At 34.8% G+C, this 8,462-nt stretch overlaps 1 pseudogene; it reads right to left on the minus strand.

The window, feature by feature from the left end:
- Positions 1-1,582: 1,582 nt before the first annotated feature.
- LOC101962233 (zinc finger protein 131-like) lies at positions 1,583-4,787 on the minus strand (annotated as a pseudogene).
- Positions 4,788-8,462: the final 3,675 nt, after the last annotated feature.

Genomic DNA, 8,462 nt, shown 5'->3' on the forward strand with positions numbered 1-8,462 from the left:
TTCAGGGTCTCTATCTCTCTCTTGAATCTTTTGCTACCTGTATTTGCTCTCTTATCTTATTGTAGGTGTGGTCAATTTTTGCCTGTACTTGCTCATTTAGGTCATTCTTTAATTCACAGATCATTTTAATTATGAACCTTATGAACTCCTTCTTTGACATTTCACCAACTTTGCTCTCCATGGGTTCTGTTATTATAGTGTCCAGGTTTGTTTGGGACATTTTTCTTCCTTTTTTTTTTCATGATGTCTCTGTGTGTTCCTTTCTTGCTGTATGGATCTGAGATATTACAGTTTCTTCCCTAAATTCTTGTACTACCTATGCAGATTGTCTGTACTTCACCTTGATGTTGGGCTTCCAAACCCTGCTGGTGTCCTCAATAAAGGCTACTGCATCCTGTGTGTAGGTACTGAGTAAGTTTTAGTGGGTGGATCTGGGCTATTGGGCTTGACCTCTTCTGGTAGTCTGCTGGTCATAAGGGGCACCACAGGCTGGACTCTGGTGGGTGTCTGTCCCACCTGGCCTACTGAGAGTCCAGATGCAGTGTGGGCTGGTATAGGCCATCTTGGCTGTATCTTGTCTCCAGTGGTAATTCACTGCTCAGAAGGGGGCTCCTGCACTAGAAGCTAGCCTCTGGTGAGTATCTACCCCTCTGGGAAATGGGGTCCAGGCCTACTATGCACCTGGGCCCTGCAATGCTGGTGTGGGTGGATCTCAGATACATTGATTTTTAAATGGTGCTCATCTTTTTTTTTTTTTTCATCTTGTGGTAAAATACTAGTGCAACTTCATCAAAATAGTTTACTACAATTGAAAATGGCCCTTCATCTGCCATTAAATAAAATTTCTCAATCTAACTTAAATGAAAAAGGATTGGTAGTTGTCATCATAAGAAAAAATATGAAGTACTATAGCACTGTCTGCATTGCTCTTTTCCTTGTAACAAACTTTGAAAGGAGCAGAAATACTTTATAGAAAAGTTTAGTTGGTTTTGTAAAGGTACCTGGGTGCTTTTTGTTTGTTTGTTTTGTTTGTTTTAAACATTCTGAAAATATTGCCACCGCCACTCTTTTTGTTGCAGAGATGACACCTGTGACTCTTGGGGTAGACAAGAATGCTTTTCAAATTAAGAAAGCCAGTAAAAATTTTAACTGCACAGTAACACCACATTTTCTTCATTTAGCCTTGTTTCCTATATATTTAACATGCATTAGAATACATAAACATGTATTCTAGTGATTTTTACATTTGATTTTACAAATATGTAAAATATTGAGGAAGGACATGAGCTGACAAAGATAAAACAGTCATAAAGAATTACATTTGTACCCACTATATAATAAAATATAATCCATTTAAATTTCCAGAAATATACTTCTCAAAGCTCTTCTTCATTTATAGAGAGATCCTCCTCTGTGGCATTAACTGGGGCGAGGGGCATCATTTTGTTTCTATAGAAACAGTTCAACACAACAGGAAATAGTTTTTAAATTTGGTCCACTTTTCTGTCAATTTAAGCTCAGTCATTCTGCCCACAATCAGTTCATAAACCAAACATGTATATTTCAATATATATTTGTTATTTCAATCTAAAACTGGAAGAGCTATTCTGTCATCATTCTCTGCCTTTTCAACTTGGAATCCATCATTGGTTTGGTCTTTAAACTCTCAGCACCTTTGTGATCTTCCCTGGCAGCCTCAGCAGCATCTTTTCGATTTGTCTCTCCTCTTGGCTCATGATTTCAGAGGTCACGTGATTGAAGTCCTCTTCTAGAAGCTCAGATTGTACTTCCACTGGCATCTGATTTACCTCTTCAACATGCAGCTCATCTACCTGTACTTCAGTATCTTCTTCAGTCTGAATTCAACCTACTTCTAGATAACTGACTTGGACTTGCTCTGGAAGCTCCCTCATGTATGAATCATGCAACTGGCTGTCCTTAAGCAGATCAGGATGGACTTGTTCCACAGTCACTTGTGCTGAATCCACCTGGACCTGAAGTAATGGTAACAAATGCACATTTCCAACTAGTTCTATAATAGTCATTGATATCACTGGTTCAGTTTGCACACATGTTGCTACTGAAAGGACTTCTGTAATTACTAGATGCTCTGAAATATTATTAGTATCACTGATTTGCCTCCTTAATTCATTTCCTTGCATAAGTCACAAGTCACATAGAGTACAATGATTGGGTTTATCTGCAGCGTGTATCACCAAGTGATTTTTGAACTGGTCCTAACATTTAAGCACACTGTTATACACCTGGCATTCATACAGCTTGTTCCTTCCCATTTTTGCTCCCACTCCAGTTTGGCATGCAGTGAGATGACATTTGAGGTTACTATTTCTAGTATATAATTCATGACAATTTGGAAACCCAAAGGTTTTTCACCTGTATGTTTTCAAATATGCTCTTTAAAATATCCAAAGTGGTCAAACTGTTTCTCATAGTACTGACATATTATTTTTCCCCCAGTTCTTTGCTTCTTACTGACTCCACCTTCTTCAAGGTGGTAACAATTTAGGTACTATTTCCAAGTGCTATATGGAAGGTAACTTTTATTGCATATTTGGCACTTGAAATTCTCAGTAGAGTACGATTTCATGTGTTTCTGTTTGTGTATGGGGTCAGATGCACAGCCATCTTGTTCTTTAATCTGCCCTTTTCTATCAGTTTGAAAGTATTTCCTGGTAATATTCACTAACAATGCTACAGCAGAATCATCATAGGAACCTGTGTTCTGTATGTACTTTATGGACTGCTTGGCAGACGCCACTTCCTCTAATATTTCCATGCCTTCATCTTTTACTTCAATTGTGCCTTTGGTGACCTCCACCTCAATTTCCACAGGCTCTGATTCTGCAGATGGCAAGGACTCACTGACAACTTCTGAAGTTTCTGCAATCTTTCTTTTTTTTATTAGCCTCTTTTTTTGTGGTATTTTTCCTCTAATGAAGCTGAGTTTTCTTTGTTTCTGACTTCAAGAGCTTTTTTTTTCCCCTTGCCTGATTTGGAAAGTAAGCATTTTATTTATTTTTTTCATTAATTTTTTAAAAATTTTAATTTGTTATATATGACACCAGAACACATTACAATTCATATTACACATATAGAGCACAATTTTTAATATCTCTGGCTGTACACAAAATAGAGTCACACCATTTGTGTCTTCATACCTGTACTTAGGGTGGTGGATGTCCATCTCATCCCACCATCTTTCTTACCCCCATTCCCACCATCCCCTTTTCCCCTTTGCCCTATCTAGAGTTTATCTAATCCTCCCATGACTGACCCCACCAACACATTATGAATCAGCATTCTTAAATCAGAGAAAACATTCTGATTTATTTGTTTTTTGGTATTGGCTAACTTCACTTAGCATTATATTCTTCAACTCCACCCATTTGCCTGAAAATGCCATGATTTTATTCTTTTTAATGCTGAGTAATATTCAATAGTGTATATATACCAGTTTCTTTATCCATTCATCTGTTGAAGTACATATAGGTTGGTTCCATAGTTTAACTCTTTTTAATTGTGCTGCTATAAACATTGATGTAGCTGTGTCCCTGTAGTATGCTGTTTTTAAGTCCTTTGGGTATAGAATGAGGAGAGGAATAGCTGGATCAAATGGTGGTTCCACTCCCAGTTTTTCCAAGGAATCTTCATACTTCTTTCCAGATTGGCTGCACCAATTTGCAGTCCTACCAGCAACGTATGAATGTGCCTTTTTCTCCACATCCTCACCAACACTTATTCTTGTTTGCATTCTTAATTGCAGCCATTCTGGAGTGAGATGAAATCTTAGAGTAGCATTGATTTGCATATCTCTAGTTGCTAGAGATGTTGAACTTTTTTTTTATGTACTTGTTGATGGTATTTCATCTTCTAGGAAGTGTACTTCCAATGTCTTGGGCAATTTATTGATTGGCTTATTTGCTTTGTGTGTGTGTGTGTGTTAAGATTTTTAAGTTCTTTATATATCTTAGAGATTAATGCTCTATCTGGTTTGTGTGTGGTAAAAATTTGCTCCCCAAATGTAGGTTCTCATTTACCTCACTGATTGTTTATTTTGAACTTTTTAGTTTGAATCTGTCCCATTTATTGAGTCTTGATTTTAATTCTTTTTTTAATTTATTATTTTTTTATTGGTTATTCAAAACATTACAAAGATTGCAGAATCACATCGGTTACACTTGATTTTAATTTCTTGTACTATATGAGTTTTCAGGAAGTTGGGGGCATAATCCCAAATGGTGGAGATTTGGGCCTACTTTTTTTTCTAATAGGCACAGTGTCTAGCAGTGTCTAGCAGTGTCTAGTTTAATTCCTAGGTCTTTGATCCATTTTGAGTTCAGTTTTATGCATGCTGAGAGGTCTGGGTTTAATTTCACTTTGTTACATATGGATTTCCAGTTTCCCCAGCACCATTTGTTGAAGAGGCTAGATTCTAGCATTTGTAGAAAATCTCCTGCTTTCCATAGGTCACTGGCTGCTTCTTCTCCTTGTATCATTAGTTTTGCTGTCTATGTGAACTCAATTAAATGATGAAAGGCCATTTTACTCACACCTTCTATCTCCACCAAAGGTTCCTGAGTAAACTCTTGCAAGAATTTGTAGAAGACTTTATAGCAAATAGCCAAAACAGCCTGCCTTGTAGGCCTTAAAATGGTGTCCATGGACTATCAGGGTGATATCAGTAAATCTGTCCTGCTTGCATTGTTCATTCAAAGGTCCAGAATCATTTTATAATGTTCAGGAAACTCCTGAAGGCATTCCATCCTCTCTTCCTCCTCCTTGGCCATGAGGTTTCTCTAGCCAGCTGTTCTTCCTCTAACCTCCCCTTCCTTGCTCTCCCCTCCCAGAGCACAGGTTGTCCCACACCTTTCCCTTTTCCCAGGCCACAGCTCTCCCTCCATCATTTTCCTAGCAGGAGCCTGGGTGCTCCCTACACAGGGCCCAGATGATGCTCATGTACTTGCCTCCAGGCCCTGGTAGAGGCAGCCAACAGAGGGAGCACACTGATTAACTTTTAAAGAAGATAATTTTTTTTTTCTTTTTAGTTTTGTTTTTTGCCATTATTCCTGCTACAAAAATTTATAACTACTGGTATATGTAATAAAACAATAAGAATAAATGAGTCCTTTTTCATTCTTATAAAAAGACATTTTTTAATTTTAAATAATAAATTTAACTAATATCTTAAATAATAATGTCTTATAAGTAATGACATTTACTAAAAAATGCAATTTATTGAATAAAGAAAAAATAGTAGGAGTAAAAATGGCCATTGATACTACTTGATAGCAATGATACCTAAATAGATCATTAGTTTCATTGCATTTAATGGAACTCATGATATGGTTAAGAATTATTTATTTATGTATTCTAATTTTTCTTCTTGTATTTTTATTTTGTTTCTGAATTTTTAGTATTTAATTTCAATATATTTATTGTTCAATTATTATCATCAATTGTGTTTATTATGTATTACTCTGAATTCAAACTAGGGCCTTGTAGATGCTATATAAGCACTCTATCACAAAGCCACACCGCCAACCCTGGGTAGTTATTGATTTTAGCTATGGATACTTTCATATTTTTGTGGTTTTCTATGGATTTTTATATGAATCCATAATTTTACAATTGTCTTAGACTTGATATTTTACAAATTCACATAGAACATAGAATAGTTTTATCTTATTAGATGTATTTCCTCCCTATATTGCCTTGGAAAATAGATCATGCATAAATCTGTTGTTGGTTATATGCACTTTAAACATCTTTTCCTTTTATTAATAGGATATTTTGATGAAGAGATTTTTTTTTAATTTTAGTGTGTCAGGTAGCATTTTTGTGTCCTATTTAGGCACATCTTTCTGAACTTGAATGTGGAGTTCTATAGTCTTTCATTGTCATTGACATTTCATTTATTCTTTCTTTCTTCTACAGACTTTTCATCCAGCTTACTGTAATTGATTTTATGGTGAATGAGGGATGGGGGAGTTTCCCTATGTTTTTCATGTGTATATACAATACTTATTTTTTCTTTTTTAAATTTTTATTGCTTATTTTAATTAATGATCAAGAATCACAAACTTCTAATAATTCTAGTACCCACATTTGATGTATTTGTCTATGTTCCTGCTCTGTCATTTCAGTTGAAACCTCTTACATTTCATCTCATCTGTGGCAATAGTCTTGGCACTGATATTATTTGATTTCCTACAGTTTCTCTAAAACCAGGTCTTTTTTTTTTAATCTTCAAATCTGAATATCTTAGTTTCTTCTTTAAAATCTATAGTGGCATCTATTACATTTTGTGCATATTTCCTCTCTGCATTTGTACTTACACAAACTCATGCTCTTTTACTTATGTTTTGATGGTTTTTCCTTTCATGCTATACCAGTAATATTGTCAATAATATACAGGATGCTTAGTAAATATCAAATTTGGGTGCACAACAAATATTTCTCACATTTTTCCTGAGTCGTGGTTATATTTTTTCAGTATTTCATTTAAAATTCAAATATAAAATTCAAATATAACTATGTATGTTTTTACCATTATATCTAGCAAATCTGCCACACAAGTAATTTTATCAAGCTCAATAATAAATCTGATGAATTTATCCACATGGAAAATATTATTTGTTCAGAAATGGATGTGTGCTCTAATATGTAACTACACATACCTTGATATTCCCCTGGATCTGTTTTTATATATATACTTTATTTTTTTTTCTGTGATTTCTATCTATAGAATCCAATAAGCCTTGATTTGCTTGTGGATATTTGTCTTTATAATGAAAACATAATACATGAAAGTGGATCTAAGAAATAGCAATTGAGAGGGGGCACGAAAAAGAGAGCTTACAAATAGTTTCTGTGAGTTCCTATATTCAGTTGTGGAAGCAGAGACCAACCAAATTAGAGTTTGCAAAGCCTATTTATTCTGAACTTGATACAGCAAGGAAGTCAGCATGGTGACATGCACTTTTGCAGGATTCAAAGACAGAGACTGGGAAAGTTTTATAGAAGAAAGTGAAAGCCTGAGGTATGCTCAAATTGGAAACTATTGGCACAGGAAAATGTAGGCAGGCTAACTAGAAGTAAAGCATTTATTGATTAGGTTATTGATTAAGAGGAATATTTGTCTTTCTTTGGTTCCTGAGTTGGAAGCAAGAACAAATATAAGTGGAGATACAAATGATTCATTAAGTCCTAGCTGTTTGGTGCTGAGTGTAATAGGCATTACCTTTTGGCTTCCGGGGTTGTTGGCAGATTTAGCAACCTCTCTTCCTCAAGATCAAAGATTATCTTCCTGGGCTAGTGAAGTGGTTTACTGGGCTGATTGTTTGTTGTTTTAAGTGAGAGGTCTATTTTATATGGGGTATGACTATTTTCCATTTATACTTTTAATTTCTCATAGTCATTTACACATACAGTTTCAGTATTCAAAAAATGTATTTGTACTGGCATTATGGCTCAGCGGTCGAGCATTTGTCTAGCATATGCAAGGCACTGGGTTTAATCCTCAGCACTACTTAGAAATAAATAAGAAAATAAAGGTGATAAAAAAATTCACTTGTACCTAATCTAGTTTGAGGTGTGTTCATGTAAGTTACCTAAAGAAGAATTTTGACTAATATGAAATCTTTCCCTCCCAGTATTCTTAGGATAAAGAGACAGATTATCAACACGCCCTATGGTCACCTGAAATATTAGCCTGTTTTTGTCGTCTGCTACAGCATCACTCTATCAGGAATGCATAGGCATTCAACAACAATACTGACTTTCTTTTAATTCTGCTAATGAATGGAGTATTTTCCTCCTTTGGGAATATTTCCCTAGAATATTGTTTTATTCATACCCTGTTCCCTGCCCATTTCACCACTGTTACTTTAAGTATATTCTCACACACTTTAGAGCCTTTAATTAAATCAAGTCTTTTTCAGAGAACATTTTATTGACCTTAAAGATAACTTCAGATTCTTATTATATACTGCATTATAAATTTGAACTTCTCTATCAAGTACCATATAACACTTATAATCAATATATACGCTGTTTAATTTACTGTTAAATATCTATCCATCCTTCTAGGATGAGGTGACTTTACATTTTGTTAACTTATATCCCTCTCAGATAACTTGTCCAAAGATGTAATTAATTTGTTTTCAATAAGTGAATGAGTGAAAGATTTTCCATGCATTTGCTTGAAGTAACTTGATTAAATGATAAATCTCAAAATGCTTAACTTCCCATGGAAACTGAATAATTATGATTATAACTGTCAGACATTATCAAGTGTAATACACACATTTTCCTAATATAGTAGTTTTTATGTTGACAATGTGTATGGCTTCATTATTGATATTAAAGCCTATATAACACAGAACTGAAGTATATTCTGACTTTAGACTTTCTATAATGTACTTTCTATAATGTGTTTCTGT

The sequence above is a fragment of the Ictidomys tridecemlineatus genome, chromosome 6 (assembly GCF_052094955.1).
Source record: "Ictidomys tridecemlineatus isolate mIctTri1 chromosome 6, mIctTri1.hap1, whole genome shotgun sequence".
Lineage (NCBI taxonomy): Eukaryota > Metazoa > Chordata > Mammalia > Rodentia > Sciuridae > Ictidomys > Ictidomys tridecemlineatus.